The 20,014-nt window shown below is 36.6% G+C and overlaps 1 long non-coding RNA gene across 1 annotated transcript; it reads left to right on the top strand.

The window, feature by feature from the left end:
- Positions 1-2,753: 2,753 nt before the first annotated feature.
- Positions 2,754-13,417, top strand: LOC125347865. The gene is made up of 3 exons (XR_007210278.1): positions 2,754-2,767; positions 6,462-6,463; positions 13,228-13,417. It is a non-coding gene; the product is annotated as an uncharacterized LOC125347865 (long non-coding RNA).
- The last annotated feature ends 6,597 nt before the right edge of the window (positions 13,418-20,014 follow it).

Here is a 20,014-nt window from a genome sequence, read left to right as displayed (position 1 = left end):
GTCAACTATAAAATATGAGAAGTGTTAAATTTTCTTGACATTTACACATAAGCCACAGTAAAAATGCTTTTCATGAGAAAAAGGCAGATTTGTGGCACAGGGAATTCTAATTAAAGTGACATAATGAAGACCAAAAATATAAAGAAGACATTGCTTCCTCATTTCCAACCACTGCCTTTAACAGGATAATGATCACAAGTGGAAACATAGGTAGATCTTGCTTGATTCTGAGACAGGGAAGGAATTTTCCTAGCATGTAAACATGTTCTTGTAACCCTTTATATAAATCCAAATACATAAATAAATCTTTGATCAATTTGGAGATGGTATTGTTCTCTACATTTTTGAAAAAGTGAACATCACTAAATCCAGTTGTACCACAGAAAGCAGCAGCAATGAGAGTATATAGTGAACCAGTTGTACTATGATTTTTTTAAAGACCATATTCACTTAACCTCAACTCAATTTTACTTAAATCAGGACTGTGCAACAACAACAAAAATTCAGCCATTCATGGTCTGAATTCTGATGTTAGAGATCAATTAAACTATGGTACACAAAACAACAAGTCATGAACTAGATATTGTATATATGCTTAGCTGAACTAGGCAAGGGAAAGAAAAATGAGGGAGGGTGTAACAAATAAAACAAGAAATATACTCATTACCTTATTATGTAACTGTACCCCCTCTGCACATCAGCTTGTCAATAAAATTTAATTTAAAAAAGTCATGAAACATTTCTTTATAATAAGGCAAGTGACTATTGCATATCTGTAGCTTTTTTTGGATAAGCTATTGCATGTATCTCTCCTTCCCAGGCAATGTCTTTATTCTTGTTGGCATCTGTGGAAGGGAATTCAGCTACTTGACCTGACCAAACAGACCACAGAGATTAGTCCCATTCTTGTACTTGTCTCTCTTTTCCACTGTGTGGCAGTGGACACACTTCTGAACAACAACAAAAAAATCAGTTTGCTTTTCTTTATAGCACCCATGTTTAATTTGTTCTTTTGTGGCTATCACAGTGAAGAAAGCTTGCTTAGAGGCCTGACATCCTGCTCTCTAGCCTTCTGGAGTATATTTACTTGCAATAATTCTTATTAATATCATTGAACGAGTTATTGGTACTTGAAAAAGACCATGATACATGCTTATACTTACAAATTTCATGTCATAGTTCTCCCTTTACCACTTCTCTCTTTTCAGTACACACACAACACATGCACACACACAAAAGCAACAATATGTTTAAATAAAAAACTAATCCTAGAGATCTAATGTACACAGTGAGGTGATTATTGTTAATAATATTTTGTGTTTATTTAAAATGTGATCAGAGTAGATTTTGAGTATTTTCAACACCAAATGGGATTAACTATGGATAGGGACAAATACATTAAATTGAGGGTGGCAATCACTACACAATGCATACTTATATCAAATCATTACTTTGTATATCTATATGTAATTTTAATTGTCAAATATTTTAAATATAAGTGCATAAAACTAATTTTAAAAGTAAACATCAAGATGGTGGTAATCATTTTATTGTTAACGCATCCACATTTTTTTTTTTTTTTTTTTTGGCCAGTCCTGGGCCTTGGACTCAGGGCCTGAGCACTGTCCCTGGCTTCTTCCCGCTCAAGGTTAGCACTCCGCCACCTGAGCCACAGCGCCCCTTCTGGCCGTTTTCCATTTATGTGGTGCTGGGGAATCGAACCGAGAGCTTCATGTATTGGAGGCAAGCACTCTTGCCACTAGGCCATATTCCCAGCCCCAAGCATCCACACTTTTTTAAACATACTAAATCCCAAGCTGATTTCATAATTCATACAAAAATAGCTCACTTTTAACAGCTAGTTTAATTATCTTTCTGAATTTCTTGTCCACTTAAAGCACCATGTTTGTTCCAATAGTTCAGTTTTGATGTTGTCTCCCTGTTTTTCCTGGTTGTTTTGGATGGTACATTTCCCTAAGTGATTTAAAACATGTGCCTACCTTGAAGAGCACAGAGCCTCTAGCAGATGCAGGTAATTCTGCTGTGCTCAATGGTGATTTGACTCCTGTCACATATGCCTGAATAGCAAGAGGCTGCATTGAAAGAAACTGTCTGGAGACTAAATGTTCTGAATTCTCTTGTAAGGCAAACAATTCTGCAAAGGACAGGCATGGCAAAAAGAGAAGTCTCATGAGAATGGGTTTTTAGAGAGTCTGTTAGTTTGTAGATGTAACGGATGCCAAATGTGAGCTATAATGCATTAGTTGAACCACACACACGAAATGAGTGAGCTTTTGTGGTTACCCAGTAAAGTACACATCCTAATGGACTGTAGAAAGCCAACCAATCAGGCAAGACAGATTTTCAATCTTCAGTTAAAACCAAGTATATCTATTTGATTATTACAAAACAAAACCAGTTGACATATGTCACTGAAAAGGTAGTTTTGGAAACTTTTCTTCCAATAGCCCATTGTGCAAATCATATAGACCATTGAAATGAAAGTCTGGAGTAGTACCTATTTCAGAAAACTGAAAGGAATGATTGTCATGGTTGATAACATCATAGGCTGAAGTGGAATTAAAATAAAAAGTGAAATTAATAAAAAACTAAAAGGCTATGGGAAAAATTGGTTTGGCACACAAAGGCAAATATAAACCCACTGGGTAGTAAAAGATAAATAATTACACCTGGATATGATTAATTAAATATCAATCTAAACATTCACACAGTGAGAACAAATGAAGATAAGCTTTTTTGCATATGAGTATTAAGAGTATTAGATATTTTTATCTTAAAATTATTTTTATATATTTATTGTAAAGGTTTTGGACAGTTACATAAGTAAGGTAATGAGTACATTTCTTTAAAAAAAATTATTGTCAAACTGATGTACAGAGAGGTTACAGTTTAATGCGTTAGGCATTGGATACATTTCTTGTACTGTTTGTTACCTCCTCCCAGTACATTTCTTTTTTTTTTTTTTTTTTCGGCCAGTCCTGGGCCTTGGACTCAGGGCCTGAGCACTGTCCCTGGCTTCCTTTTGCTCAAGGCTAGCACTCTGCCACTTGAGCCACAGCGCCACTTCTGGCCGTTTTCTGTATATGTGGTGCTGGGGAATCGAACCCAGGGCCTCATGTATACAAGGCAAGCTCTCTTGCCACTAGGCCATATCCCCAGCCCCAGTACATTTCTTTTTAAACAGTGACTCCCCTCCCTAATTTTCTCCCACTTTCCCCTCTCCACTCCTCTCCCTCACAAGTTATAAAGTTCACTTCCAAGCCAGTGTCTAGTATCATTGGTGCATTAGATCATGCATTGTCCTGCTCTTTCTATGATTCCCTTTCCCTTCCACAGATACAATAAAGTTATGTACAATATAAAGAATACAAAAAATTAAAACAAAAAATAGGAATAACTGCAAACAAAACATAATAACCTCTTGTTTCTAATTCTTGGAGTTCGTTTTGAATCACTTCCTTATATATGGTCCAAAGCAATTGGGCTACTCTAATCCCCTGCTAAGAATGTTATAGACATATTTTAGTCACTACAAATGTGGGAAATGGTGCAACCTATATTTCTTTGGCCTGCCTTGCTTCATTTAATATATTTTTTCTAGGTCTTTCCATTTCCTTATAAATGGTAAAATGTCATTCCTTCTGAAGGAGGTGTAGAACTCCATAGTGTATATATACCACATTTTCTTGATCCATTCATCTACTGAGGGGCATCTGGGTGTATCTTAGCTATGCTTATGCTGTAATGAACATAGGTGTGCTGGTAACTTTAGTATGGCCTTGTTTGTGGTCATATTTGGGTAAATGCCCAAGAGTGGGATTGCTGGGTCATAGAGGAACTCTATGTTTATCTTTTGAGGAACCTCCATACTGCTTTCCAGAGTGGTTGAACAAGTTTACACTCCCACCAACAGTGTAGTAACATTTCTTTTTGGCCACATTCCTGCCAGCACCTGTTGTTTATTAGTTTTCTTGATACTGGGATGAGGTGGAATCTCAATGCTGATGTGATTGGCATTTCTTTTATGGCCAGAGATACTGAGCATTTTTCATGTGTTTATTGGCCATTCTTTTTTTTTTTTTTTTTTTTGCCAGTCCTGGGCCTTGGACTCAGGGCCTGAGCACTGTCCCTGGCTTCCTTTTGCTCAAGGCTAGCACTCTGCCACTTGAGCCACAGCGCCACTTCTGGCCGTTTTCTGTATATGTGGTGCTGGGGAATCGAACCCAGGGCCTCATGTATACAAGGCTAGCTCTCTTGCTACTAGGCCATATCCCCAGCCCCGATTCTTTTTATATCCTCTTCAGAAAAGTCTCTCTTTAAGCCCACTTGTTAATGGAGTTGTTGTTTCTTTGAGTATTTTCTTTTGGGGGATTTATTTTTTTTGAGCACTAGGTATATTTTGATATGAGGCCCTTGTCTGTTGTATGATTAGTGAAGATTTTCTCCCCACCACTGGGCTCTCTATTTATCTTGCTAACTATGTCCTTTACCATGCAGAAGCCCTGCAGTTTAATGCAATACCATTTATCCAACCCTTCTTTGACTTGATGTGTTTCTGGGCCTTTATTAAGAAAGTTTCAACCTGTGCCAAGGAGCCCCAGTGTTTCCCATATTCCTTCCTGTAACATTTTCAAGGTCTTTGATCCACTTGGAACTGATTCTGGTGCAGAGTGATATATAAGAATCTAACTTTAGTTTTTTACACCTGCATAGCCAATTCTGCCAGCACCATTTGTTGAAGAGGTTGTCTTTCTTCTACCCTGTGTTTGTGGCTCCCTTACCAAAGATTAGGTGGCATTTCTGGGTCTTCAGTTCTATTCCATTGGTCCTCAGGTCTGTTCATATGCCAGTACCAACATTTTTAAAAAATAACTATGGCTTTACAATTGAGTTTGAAGTTTGGTATTGTTATTCTACTCCTTGCTAAGGGTTGTTTTTGCTATTCAGGGTCTTTTATTATTCCATATGAATTTTGGATTGCTTCTTCTATTTCATTAAAGAATGATGTTGGGATATTGATGGGTATTGCATTTAACTTGTAGATAGCTTTTGGCAGTATTGCTATTTTCGTGGTGTTAGTCCTCCCAATCCAGGAGCATAGGAGATTTTACCAGTTCCTTAGATCTGCTTTAATTTCCTTTCACAAGTTGGTAAAGTTTTCATTATAAAGGTCCTTCACTTCTTTGGTTAAGTTAATTCTTAAGTATTTTTCTTTTGAGGCTATTACAAAATGAGTTGCTTTCCTGATTTCAGCCTCGCTCTTCTCATTGCACATTTTTGTGAATCAGTTTTATACCCTGCTACTTTGCCAAAGTTTCAGATCCATTTGAGTAACTTGGGAGTGAACTCTATGGGGTTCTTTGTCTGTAAGAGGGGGAGTTTTACTTCTTCTTTCCTTACTTGGATACCCTCCATGTTTGTCTCTGCCTTATTGCTCTATCTAGGAATTCCAATACTATATTGAAGAGGAGTGGAGAGTGGACATCCTTGTCTCATTCCTGATTTTAGAGGAAATGCCATTAATTTTTCACCATTCAGTATAATACTGGCTTTAAGTTTGTCATATACTGCCTTTATTATATTGAGGAAGGTTGAATTCCTAGCTTTTCCAGAGCTTTCATCATAAGGGGCATTGATTCTTGTCATATTCTTTTCAGCGTCTATGGAGATGATCATGTGGTTCTTGTCCTTCCTCCGATTGGTGTGTTGAATTATATAATTGACTTATGTATATTGAGCCAGCTTTGCATCCCTGGAATGAGTCCTGTTTGAATAATAGTATATAATTTTCTTTGATAAATTGTTGAGGTCAGTTCTCCAGAATTATATTGATTAGTTTTGCATCAATGTTTATCAAAGAAATGGGTCTATAGTTCTCTTTCTTTGATGAGCCCCTGTATGGTTTTGGGATCAGGGCTATGTTGGCTTCATAGAATGACTTGGTAGTGAACTTGAGGGCTATGCAGGCTTCATATAATGACTTGGTAGTGAACTTTTGCTTTTGATTTCATTGGAGAGTTTGAAGAGTATTGGAGTGTGTTCTCCTTTGAAAGGCTTACAGAATTTATCTGTGAATCCATCTGATCCTGGGCTTTTCTTGGATAGGAGGTCTCTTTTTGCGATTTCTATTTTATTACTTGATATGGGTCTAGTTAGTTTGTTTAAATTTTCTTGGTTTCATTTGGGTATATCAATATTTGATAAAAATTCTTCCATTTATTCCTGATTCTTGGATTTTTTTGCCATAAAGGCTTACAAAGTATTTCAAAGGAGGATATTCTTAGACAAGGTTACAAGGGCTCAGTAGCTACGTGCATATGATCATATAAAATGGTGTTTATCAATGGCTGGGGATATGGCCTAGTGGCAAGAGTGCTTGCCTCTTATACATGAAGCCCTGGGTTCAATTCCCCAGTACCACATATACAGAAAATGGCCAGAAGTGGTGCTGTGTCTCAAGTGGCAGAGTGCTAGCCTTGAGCAAAAAGAAGCCAGGGACAGTGCTCAGGCCCTGAATCCAAGGCCCAGGACTGGCCAAAATAACAACAACAACAAAAATGATGTCAAAATGAACTCCAACAAATGGAAGCAAGAGGTTTTAACTTATTGTACTGTTTGTAGTTGTTTTTTCTAATTTCCTTTTTTTTAAAAAAAAATTCATTTCCTCTGTCACTGTTTTTTTATTTCTGTGCCTTTTGTCCTTTACATGAGTTTATCTGACTTGGGGAGGGGAAGGGGAAGCACCAAAATGGTGGCAAAAGGATAAACCAATTCAGCAGGGAAACTCACTAGCCACTATGTTGGAAATTAACTATATAACTTGGGAGGAGGGGTGGGAGGGGAACACCTGGGATAGAATTAGGGAGATGATGACATTGTTCAAAAAGAAATGTACTCATTACCTGACTTATGTAACTGTTAACCCCTCTGTATTTCACCTTTACCATAAAATTTAATTTTGTTTAAAAAGGCGAATATAACAAAATGGGCCTAGAAGGCGAATAAACTTGTAAAGAAGAAAGAAAATGGCCAATAAATAAAGGAGAGGATGTTTAACCTGTCTAATTATTAAAGATATAAAAGGGAAATAGCAATTAGATATTATATTTCATCTACTATGAGAATGAAGAAAAAAGTAATGCCTACAAATGGCACCATGTGGATGAATTAAGATGTCCACACAGTAGAGTAGATGCTGTTATGAAAGTGATCCTTAAGAACCACTGGAGTCACAACCATAGAGACAAAAACAAAGTATTTCCTCGGCAAGGGAAAATTTACTTCTGTAGAAATAAATTGTCATCAGCCAAAATTCTGCCACTTTTCTCAGATTGGCTGAGCTCCTGGTTTGAATAGGGAAGATATATTTATATAAGGTGACCATTAAAAGACTTTGATATAAAATTAACAGTACCTAAGTGATCTAAAAGCATATGCACACATACTATCTGCTATTTCTTGAACAATCTGAGGTATGTCTTCTAGAGAATGTCTTAAATCCATCTTGGAAAAACTAGTTAAGACACAACCCTACATTTCAAAAATCTTCCTTATAGCAAACCAAGTTCTCTTTTCCTTTCTTTCCTTACTGATATTGTCATAGCAGAATAATCAACAAGAGCCAAGCCAAAATGCCAGAGCAGGAATGTCCAAGCAACTCACTTTGATTTTTTAAAAAGATAGTTTTTCTCTCAATAGTTTCCAAATCTAAAATAAGCAAACACTTTAACCTGGAAAATTTGTTCCTGACTCTTTCCTTTAAAGATATAAATATAAAGCTGATTGAAAATGTGTTAAAGAATATTCTTTCCTACATTTTCCTGATCTAATAAAGTTGATGTTAATCAAAATGTTCATCAAAATAAAATGAGGTCAATTAATTGTGGAGTTGTAATTTAATAGAATATTCTGTAGTCATTAAAAATACTTGTGGAGGCCCATATGCAAAAAAATTCAACTGCAGTAATAAGTAGATTCACTCTTACTTATTTTGTAATCAGTGCATTCATTGGATCAGGAAGAAGACAAATATAATTTGAGAACTAATGTATTTTGGATAAAATTCTAAACTGAAATAAAGAACTTGTAGGTTTGGAAAAAACTTAAAAAGCTTGGCTTGCATATTAAGAATCTAGAGAAAGAAGTATGGGTTTGTTTTTCCTTATTGAATAGGAAAACAGGTTCGTTTTTCATAGACAAAGAGTAGAGGATTAGAGTTTCCTGCTGGTGTCTATTTCTGAGAAGAAATCTACTTCTCTGCTTCCTTGTTGGCAAAGCTATGGAGTGATGAGATGTCTCTCGTTGAGTTTATATGCAAGGCATCAACAGAAGGCACCTGGGTTTTTCTGTTCTTGGTATAGACCAGGGAAATTGCAGGACTTTTAAAGATTGCATTAGCTGCTATAACAAAGTAATACAAGCTTGGTGATTTTAAACAATTAAATTTTATTATAATCTTAAACACCAGCAGTCCATAGGTCATCTTAGTGGCTAAAACCATGAAGATTGAGAGACCTGCAATGCTTCTGAAGGCCTGAGTGGAACATAATGTTCATTAATTCTTCTGTCTTCTAGGAGCTGCCAACAATCTCTGACTCATGGTTTTATTCCTCCATACTTCTCTTACTTTATAATTCCTCTTAGTCTCTGTCTCTGTTTCTACCTATCATTATATCTTTTTCTTTCTGACACACCTGCTTCCCTCTTAAAATGTCTGTATTATGCTAGTCTTACCTGGATGTCCTATAATAATCTCTCTATGTCATGGTCTTTAAGTTAATCTCACAATGTACAATCCCTTTAACCATGTATGCTAATATATTCAGTAGTCCTGGGAATCAGAATTTGAACATTTTCCAAGCCCACAACTGCATGGTATCCTGAATGATGAGGGGACCTGAAGAAGTCTTGGGTTTGGAATAAGAAAGATGAAGAATGTGGAATTAGATGACAAAGAATGACTCCAGTCCTCCTTGAAAATGATGTGGCCAAAGGGCAGCTCCACTGCTAATGTGTCTTTTGCACAATTGATTTCTAGTCTACATCCAGTTACTGAGAGATCATCTCAGGAGAAGGGAAAGACAAAGAAGCAGAAAATTCTAAAGTAATAAAACTGTAAAACCATGAACATCAGGGTGTTGATAGCTCACATCTATAATCCCAGCCACTCAGGAGGCTGAGATTTAAGAATCATGGTTCAAAGACATTTGGGCAGGAAAGTTGCTGAGACTCTTATCTCTAATTAACCACCCAAAAGCTGAAGTACACCTGTTGTGCAATTGTTAGAGCACCAGCTTTGAGCAAAGATGCTCTGAGACAGTGCCCAGACCCTGACTCTTGAGGTCAATTCTAGCACTGGCACAATAAACAAACAAACAAACAAACAATAACAACAACAAAAAACCTGAGACCTTATAACTGGCCAGAGAGAATTCCTGTAGTAGATCTTAATAATGAATTAAGCAGCATTTTATAGAAGCATGATTTTTGTACACATCTGTAAATATTTTGAAATTCCTAAATAATAGATGTGTGGAAATAATATATTGCCCACAATATAGCCTTACATGAAAGAACCACATTACAAAACTTGATATGTTATTAACATACTTGAATGGCTGTATTGTGTTTATGTGCTTAAGTATAGAAAATGTCTTAAAATTTACTCCTATTTATTCATAGTCCTTTCTGGGTGATTAAATAATGAGTCCTTTTGTATATTTTCCTTTAAAGCTAATCCAGTTTTAGATCTGGACAATTGTTTGTATAATGAGCATGTATTATTTAAATAATCAGTAAAAAACAACAAAGCCATATCCATTTTCAGAAGAGCTATGGGAAAGCTTCAGTTATTTCTTTTAGAAGTGAAATGTTACAGAAACCCTGAGTTTTGTGCCAGCACAATTAGGTCAAGTGTTGGATTTCCATTCATTTGTTATATAACACTGGACAGGCTAACTATGATGTCTGAGGCTCCTATGAAAAGTTGGGGGTAATAACGTGCCTGGTACTATGTGTAATGCATTGGGATTGGCATTTACTGTGTTATTTAATCCTCAAAACAACTTTTTTTTTGGGGGGGGAGGGTTCCCTGACTGGGAACAAGACAACTCCTGATGTGACTATTATTATCCCATTATACAAAAGCAAATATAGAGAATATATACTGTGCCTCTTTAAAAAACTATAATGGAAACCTAAGAAATTCCTTCAGTGTAATCAAGAAGAAATGCTGGCAGTGCTTAGTGAGAAATTGATGCCAAATACAAGCTTGTGAAACAATATATTGATAAATGAGTTCTCAGTGTGAACATCAGGCTCTTTTAAGATGTTCAGTAATTTAAGGAGAGATTTGTGTGTTCTCGGTAAGATAGCCTTTTTAAAGCCTGACAACATTTTGGTGGTACACTTTGTTACCTTGGCATATTTCAGTTTGTTTGTGGTGGACTGGAGTTTGTACTCAAGTGTCCGTGTTCTCCTTCTCCTAAGCCCTTTATGAGTTTACTTAAAATTTCAGATAGGGTCCTGTGCTTTTTCCAGGTCAACCTTGGACCATATTCCTCCTGTTTCCACCTAATGTATAGCTGGGGTTATAGGCATATACCACCATACCTTGACTTGTTCATTGAGTGGGGATCTCATTGAGTGGGGTAACTTTTGGTACAAGCTGACCTCAGACTGCCGTTTTCTTATTCTATCTCACACGTACATGGAATTATAGTCATGAGCCACCATGCCCAGCTCCATCCAGGGACCTTGATTAAGGTGTTTCCCCCCCACCAAAGAAATAGGCCAGGTTTAGGTGATCCATTACCTACCCAGGAAGCTGAGATTGGGAGGATTATGGTTTGAGATCAGCCAGAGTAATAAGTTTGTCAGACCTCCATCTCAACCTATAGATTGGAATAGTGGTGTGCACCTGTCAATTAGCTAAACTAGAGCTTACCTGGAAGCATCACAGTTACAGGGAAGCCTTGACCAAAGGAAAAAAATCATGAAATTACCAAGCAGAAAAGGCTGCACATAGTGGCATAAGCTATTATTCTAGAAGGCTTTGGTGAAAAGTGCAAACAGGAAGACCATGGTTCAGTTTGGATCAGGAAAAAAGAAAGACACTATTTCAAAAATAACCAGAACGTATTTTCCTAGAGAATTATGATTCAAAGACCCCTTCAAGACTTTTCTTTCATGCTGATCATTTCCTTCTAAAATAATCAGAAAAAAGCTGGCTGGAGGTGTGGCTCAAGTAGAACAGCACCACCTGAGCGAGCAAGCAAGCTAAAGTAAGTATGTGGCCTTGTATTCAAACCCTAGTACCAGCAAATAAAACAGCAGGGAAAAATATCTGGATGAGTGGCAGGTGCCTTATATCTTAGCATCCAGGAGTTCTAGCTTAAGTGGCTCATACCTAGGTATTCATCCAGACAGAAAGTGAGACCTTATCTCAAAAAATGATGAGGAAAACCTAGGGCTAGAGGCATGGTTCAGTAGTTAGGATCAGAGTTCAAAAACCCAAGTAAGCTAAGAAAAGAAAAACTGAAAAAAAATTATTGTAAATGGAAGTCTCTTTAAATCTTGACTTAATTATTTCATAAAGAATTCTGAACAGTGAAAATTTTCCTTGATTAACCTATAATGGTCTAAGGGTTCTTATTATAAAGAGCTCATTAAAATTGATAAGGAAAACATCAAGACCTTAATAAGAAAACAAGCAAAGGACATGAACAACAATGCATACCAGCAAAGATAATTAGTAAGGAACATATGGGGAAATGCTTAACCTTGTTAGTTACCGAAGAAAAACAAGCTTCAATATTTGTGTTACTGTATTTCACCATCTAAATGTGCAATATAAATGATATTCTGATGAGTTTCACTAGATATTTAAGATTAATTGACATCAATCTTCACAAACCTTAAGAGAACACAGCAAAGGAAAGGATATGTTCCTAATTCATTTTATGTGGCCACTATATCAGTACTTCCATTACCAAAACCCAACACATACACATTACAAGAACGTAATTGATATCTTTTGAATACAGATGTAAAAATCCTCAATAATAGTCTGATAATCCAGTAACATATGACGAACAAAAATATTATACTCCACGATTAGTTTTTATCCAAGGAATACAAGTGTAGCTCAATATATTAAAAAAAATATGTGTAATATGCCACGTTGAAGAAAGAAAAGAAAAAAAATACATAACCATCTCAATGAACAGAGTAAAAATCATTGAAAATATACACTACTCTCCCATGAAAAGGAAAGAATAAGCTAAAAAAGAGAATTTCTTTAACCCAATAAAAGCCATCAGCAAAAATCTGTAGATAGCATTAAAATTAATGGTGAAATATTTGATGCTTTCTCTTGAACACCTACAAACAAGAACACCTACTTTTGTCACTTCTACCTGATATTGTACAACTGTACTAGTCAAATCCACTCAGAACAAAAACAAAATAAAAGCAATCCAGACTGAAAAGGAGATAATAAAACTTTTTGCAGATGCTGCAATTAAAAGTATAGAAAATCTAAAGAATTCCTTACACAAAATAACTGAGAACTAATAAAAAAGCTTACTAATGTTTTATGATATTAAGACAAATACATAAATAGCAATGGTATTCCTGTGGACAATTGATGAATAAGTTTTAAGTGAGATTAACAAAGTAATTGCACTTATAACAGCATCAAAAAAGAATTAATGCTTAGGAACAATTTAATAAAGAGAATGTAAACCTTTTGTACAGAAAATCTTATTGAAAAATATTAAAGAAGCCATAAAATTTTAAAAATCCAATGTTCATGGATTGAAGATTTCATGGTGCTTAGATAGCAATATGTTCTATATTAATCCATAGATTTATTGTAAAATCTATTGAGATCTCAGCTGCCTTTTGAGGTGTATAAATTGGTAAATAGATTATAAAGCCCAAATAGAAATTCAAATGACTCAATGAAAAAAGCACTAGAATAATATTAACTAATTTTTAGTACACACAGTTCTTGATTTCAAAGTTAAGACTGAAGATACAATAATAAAGACTATATGATACTGACATAAGATATACAAAATGATCAATGTAATTGAATCAAGAATCTGGAAATTAACCTTATACTTACAGTAAATTGATTTCCAACATATTTCCATTCTACTCCTAGATACATAGCCAAGAAAATTTGAAATGTATTTCTATAAGGGGTTAATGTAGAGGAGACTAAGACTGACTCCATCTTAAATTCACTGAGAATTCACCTGCCCTTGAGAATTGAAAACAACTGACTAGCTTGTTACTCAAATGTTATCTCTAGTGAAGGCATCCCTGTTGGATAACAGCCAGTCTTCGTAAGCACCTCGGATTCCAATAAAAGTCAAAACTACCCCCAAACTGTTTGGATAAGTCATTGCTTACTGTACTAAGATTGTGTAGTCTGTTTGCCACCTGCGTTGTGGTTTTTTCCTTTATAAGCCCAGCCTAAAAACTGATGGGGGTGGGGGGCAGTTACACTCCCGAATCTGTGCTGCAGCCCTGACCGGTCAGCTTGCTCCCCAATGCTTGGTACAAAATAAACCCTATTATATTTTGGCTCTGTGCCAGTCTCATTCCTTTGATCACGGACCCTTATCAATTTCATAAAGCCTTGTACATAAATGTTTATAGCAGTATTATCTATAACAATGAATAAGTAGAAACATTTCAAGTGTCCATCAACTAATATATCAATAGAACACAGTATAAATAGAACACAGCATAGCCACACAATGGAAGATTACTTGGCTATTAAAAAGAAACAAAGTACCAATTCATTCCCTAATGTGGATGAGCCTACAAGTATTATACTTGATGAAAGAATCTAGATATAAAGGGCCACAGATTATACAATCCGATTTGTATGAAATAGGTAGATCCATGGTGATTAGATATAAAAAGGTTGCCAGGGGTCTGGGAAAAGAGGAATTAGGAGAGACTCATCTAGATCATATGTTCCATGAACAGCCCTCTCACGTAATAATCTAGTCCTCGGTGGTTTGTTGTTTTGTTATTTTTTTAACTTTATTTTTGGCCAATTCTGGGGCTTGAACTCTACACCTGAACACTGTCCTCTAGCATTTTTGCTCAAGGCTACCTACCACTCTACCACTTGAGCCACAAAGCCAAGTAAGGCTTTTTCTGAGTGGCTTATTGGAGATAAGAATCTTGTTAAGGGGGCTGGGGATATGGCCTAGTGGCAAGAGCGCTTGCCTCATATACTTGAAGCCCTGGGTTCGATTCCCCAGCACCAAATATACAGAAAATGGCCAGAAGTGGTGCTGTGACTCCAGTGGCAGAGTGCTAGCCTTGAGCAAAATGAAGCCAGGGAGAGTGCTCAGGCCATGAGTCCAAGCCCAGGACTGGCAAAAAAAAAAAAAAAAATCTTGTTGAGATAAGATCTTGAACTGAGATCCTCAGATCTCAGCCTCTTAAGTGGCTAAGATTATAGGGGTAAGCCACCAAAAAAAAAAAATTCCCAGGTGCAGGTGGCTTACCCTTTATTTTGTCATACTCAGTGGCAAAGCCATGGAAAAAACTACCTAGCTTAAAGGTATCTAGTATTTATAATTCCAAAACAAGGCAAAATACAATACCCTGGTTAGATTATGTATTGAAAAGAGTAGATACTACTAAGTATCAATTTAAGGAAATAATCTCCTAAACACACTTTTCTTTTACAGTTGGGGATCAAATCCAATTCCTCCTTCATGCTAGGTAATTGCATAACTACTGAGCTACATCCTTCACCTATAATGAATTGCTAAGTTAAAATATTTTTATGTATGACGATGTCTTCTAAATTATTTGTATATCCAGACAAGGGCTGACAAAGAACATGGAGCAAGGAAAACAAGTGTTTTTTTAGAATAATCTTTTAGATCTCTGTGCTGTTACTTGTGTTACAGCGGTACGAAATGTTACAGGGGTTCGAGGGAAGGGATTCCCCATCCCTCTAAGAGTCCACCACTCAGAGATAGTCTCAAGCAAAAAGATGGACTTACTGGGGAAGCAAAAGGCGAACTGACCGGCCAAGGACACAGGGCAGACTCAGGAGCTGCCACCGTGACCCCAGGCAGTCATTAAATTGGGGTATATAAAGGTAGAAGCGTAGCACAGATGTAGGGGCTTGACGCAGGAGGTAGAGCACACAATAAGCTCACAGATGTAGGAGGTTGATGCAGGGGGTAGAGCAAATAACAAGTTAAGCAAGCCATTTACAGAAGCAAAATTTTGGGGTCAGGAATAATCAAGATGGAACCAGCTCTATTCCCCCAACATTTTCTACCATTTTTTTAAATCAAGATGGAGTCAGTTCTACAACACTTGCATTATATTTGTGATGATTTTGGATCCACAGCAGTATTTCTTGCTATTATAATGTTGTTATGATTAAATATGTTGAAATATTTTAAAGATGGTTTCAGAATATTCTTTTTTGCAAAGCCTGTCATATCTTGAACATTCTGAGCAGGAGAAAAGAGCAACTCCAGCCATGGTTGAAGCTGGTTGATTTCAGTACCTTTTCTGTTCTTTTATGTCTGTAGTCTTTCACTGGTACTAAGTTGGGTTGGCTTTATTTTGTTGCTTTTTTTTTTTTAGGTTCATCCATATTGGAACAGTATTTCTTCTTCTCCTTTCTTTCCATCCCCTGCCCCCAAACCAGGGGAGCTTGGACTCAGGGCCCGATCACTGACCCTGAGCTCACTAATGTTCTACCACTTGAGCAATGCTACACATCTGGCTTTTTGGTGGTTAAATGGAGATAAGCTACTCGTGGACTTTCCTCTCTGGGCTGGCATTGAATTGCCGTAATCACTTCTCAGGTTCCTGAGTAGCTGGGTCGAGAGGTGTGAGCCACTGGTGCCTGGCTTATTATTATCTTTTGAAACAATCTTGCTATACATCCCAGGTTGGCCTTAAACTCACGATCACCTTACCTCACTCCCCAGAGTGCTAGGACTATAAATGTGCAAAGCTATGCCCAGCTTCACTTCTTTTCATGATCAAATAACATTAAATAATATAGACATAATACATATTATTGATTTGTCAGTTTGAGAGGCTTGTCTTGATTGTAGAGAATTGTTCCTTGGTGGAAAACCATCTGTTGCGTAGATATGAGCCTTTTACCACAACAAAAAGGAGGACCACAGAATTGGTTATATATCTTAAAAAAGAAAAAAATGGCAATGATTACCAATGGTGACAGGAATGCTCCTTATATGAATCAGAGATCAGAGTACATCATTGACTCTCTTTAAACATTTTAAAGAAGAGGTGTATTTTTGCATTGCCTTTACATATAGTTTAAGCACACAAATCTTAAGTTGACAGTTAATAAATTAACTTTCCTGTAATTTAGAGAAAAATAGAAATGTTTTTACACCACCAAAATCTCCTCATACCCATTCACAGTTAAGATGCCCCTGACTAGGGCAGCTACTATCTGATCCATATAAATATTGATTAGATTTTCTGCTTTTGAACTTGATAAATTTGAAATTACCAAGTATGGGGGTTTTTTTGGGTGGGGGGGGAGGGTGTTCTCTTTTCTTGTTCACCACTAAATATGGGAAGTTTTTCCTTGATGTATTTGCAGCTTGAACTGATTCTTATTCCTTGAGATTGAACTTGAGATTTTGGTCATCTGCTTTCTGCTGATTATTTTTGTTTTTAAAGTGGTGAATTTCCTTTCACTTAAGTGCCACTGTCATTTGAAACAAATGCATGATTAAGTGTATATATCTGATCTTCTAGATGCTGGTGGTTCACAGAGAGTAAGATTGATGAGTAATAGGTTATAGTCAGGTAGGAGCCTAAAGTTTTGGTAGCTATGGGTGACAATAATTTTCTGCACATTTCAAAAAACTGGAGACTTCAAAAGTTAATGAAGCAACAGATATGTGTTATCTGATTTAAACATTAAATAATGTGTACATGTATTTAGACATTATATGGTATTTCTTTAACTTGAATAATTTTTATACTTTTACGTATCAGTTAAAACAACAAAAGTTAATTTAAAAATGAAGTGTCTTAAGATCATTTCAAACAAAGAATTTTGAGAGTATAAGGGTATTTGATTCCCAAAGAAGATCAGCTGGAAGATCAAGAGGAAGGGATGAGGAGTTGTCTTAGCCCTTAGCAAGTGGCTGTTTGCTAGCCCCAGGCCTCTATACACAGCAGACAGGCTTTGGTTAAAAAAAAAAAAAAAGATGCATTTCTTGTACTCAATGTCTAACATATGAAACTGTAACCTCTCTGTACATCACTTTGACAAAAAATAAAAACGAAATTAAAAAAAAAAAGATGGGTCTGGGGATATGGCCTAGTGGCGAGAGAGCTTGCCTCGTATACATGAGGCCCTGGGTTCGATTCCCCAGCACCACATATACAGAAAATGGCCAGAAGTGGCGCTGTGGCTCAAGTGGCAGAGTGCTAGCCTTGAGCAAAAAGAAGGCAGGGACAGTGCTCAGGCCCTGAGTCCAAGGCCCAGGACTGGCCAAAAAAAAAAAAAAAAAAAAAAGATGACCACAAAGAAGAAAAAAGAACAGATTAGTGAGAACCATAAAAGACACTTCAGAATGTTCTCTGGAAGGACATTGGAAGTTAAATTTGGTTGGAAAGCAGGAGTGATAGTAATGATATTAACATTAACATTAATAAGGTAAGTTGGTTCTTATCTAAAGGGGAACAAGCAAGTATTTTCTGCACCTGCATATGTGGAAGTCAGCAGTTTCTCTCTCCTACTTCTCTCCCTCTCAGACTTTGCTGCATAGAATCTTTATTTTCCTAGAAAGCTAAGGCAAATACTAATTTAAAATCTACAGAAGTTGGCAGGTAAGCTTGCTGGCTTCTTGCCAATCCAACTTTCTATTGGCAGAAAAGCTTTTTTAGTATGCCATAATGAAATATATTAAAATGTATAGAACATATTTTGAACAATTAAATAGTTTCCCTTTCTCCATAATTAAGGCAAACTAGAATTCTGCTCTCGAGTAAGTTTATACTGTCAGTAAGAGTTGTATGACTTTGAGAAAATGATGGCTTGGAGTCTGAGTTTTCTCAGTTGTAAAGAGATGAGCTTAAATTAATAAACATAGAAAGTGCATTTTTAAAAGTTAGTAGCAGTTATTTCTAAAGAAAATCATGTAAAGGGCTGGGAATATGGCCTAGTGGCAAGAGTGCTTGCCTCATATACAGGAAGCCCTGGGTTCAATTCCCCAGCACCACATATATAGAAAACGCTGTGACTCATGTGGCAGAGTGCTAGCCTTGAGCAAAAAGAAGGCAGGGACAGTGCTCAAAGACCCTAAAAATAAGAAGTTCTATTTTGATGTTGGGCTTAGTATTACATTAGCATTATTTCCAGGAACCAAACATTTGATTTGGAAGGACTTAGAAAGATACTCTGCTCCAGTTGAGGTGCTGAGTTTGGAGATCACAATGAATCTTAGCCTTGAGAAAGTTAATCTTGGTAAACTAAAGTAACAATAACTACTTGACAAAGAATGATGAAACCATGACCAAAGAGTGGTCATTTTGGTTTAGATAAAGTGTCAAATGTCAGAAAACATTAGATGAATTTGAAATCCGGAAGACATTTTTGGCAGGGGAACAAAATTTATCTTTATTTGGGCTCCTGGAAACCTACATGTCAGGTGCTTCACACTCTTAGACAAGTACCTTCTGTGTATCTACTGAGTGTTCATTGAGATATGATTCTCTTACATGGGAGGAATATTAAGTGGCATGAAGTTGGTTTGTCAGGACCATGTGGTAAGGGACCATGGCTTCTTACAGGACATATTTATGATAAAAAAGAAATTCAACAAAATGTATATTATACTTCTGTTTTAATTATCTCAGTTTAGAAGACTAGCATGAGAAAAGCACATCCTCACACTCTGTGGAATTGTGCTTACTGAAGCCAAAATTGCTTCTGATGCCCATATCTCCTTTTTGGTGCTCAATGTAAAATAACTCCTGTCAAAGTGCTGATGCAAAGCATGGGAATTCCATTTTTCTTTTTCATTTACAGAAAGCACAAAGATCCTCTCACGCAATCTTCTGGGCTATTGTCATACAGTATGATTTATGTATTCCTTGTATGTTTCTTTCTTTTTAAATTTGGAAGTATATTCTTTTGTTTTATTGGGCTATTTATTCTCTTGACATCCTTGGATGGGAGTTAATGGAATCATGATAAAAGGATAGAGAAGTAGCACAAACAAGGCTGATGGGATAGATTTAGGGCTGCCTGACAGATTAGGGATGGCAACGATAAGAACAAAAGATAAAATCACCTGATTCATGTGCTATGAGATGGTCCGAATAAACCAATGCTTGAAGGTTATGCTATGCTATGACTCTGAAAAATAAATACAGAAAATGTAGGTTATCATTGTCAGGATTAGGAAATATTTTTTCCTTATAAAAATGTTTTGCTACATAAAATATAAATACTGTGTCTAAAAGCCCAGGCAATGACTTGCTCTAACTAAATAAGCATTTAATTAGTAGTAAATAAAGCCAGAGAAAGGAATTGATGGATGTGAGGATGAGGAGATACAGTAAATAGCTAGCTAGTAAATTTTATCTGCCCAGAAAGGCACGCAAAACTATCGTGGCCATGTTCTAGCCATATGGTTAAGTTTGGAAGATTCCATCTTCCTAAAAATCCTGGTGAGGTGCCAGACTTTGAAGTCAGGCCCCACCACGTGAACCCCATTTTAGAATCGAACCCTGAGCCAATCAGATTTGTACCTGTGTTCTAATCTTGCTTGCACAGCTGATTGTTGTAACCTTGTTCTTTGCCTTTATAAGCCCTGTGTAATCACAGCTCGGGGCTCCCTCCTAACCTCCACTGTGTCTGTGGGTAGGACGAGGCCTGAGTTGGCAGCTCGTTAAATAAAGCCTTGCCTTGCTTTTGCATTTCGGAGTGTCTGAATCT

This window comes from Perognathus longimembris, chromosome 3 (assembly GCF_023159225.1).
Source record: "Perognathus longimembris pacificus isolate PPM17 chromosome 3, ASM2315922v1, whole genome shotgun sequence".
In the NCBI taxonomy this organism is placed as follows: Eukaryota; Metazoa; Chordata; class Mammalia; order Rodentia; family Heteromyidae; genus Perognathus; species Perognathus longimembris.
Note: the sequence above shows the minus strand (reverse complement) of the source record. Positions and strands in the feature narration are given on the sequence as shown.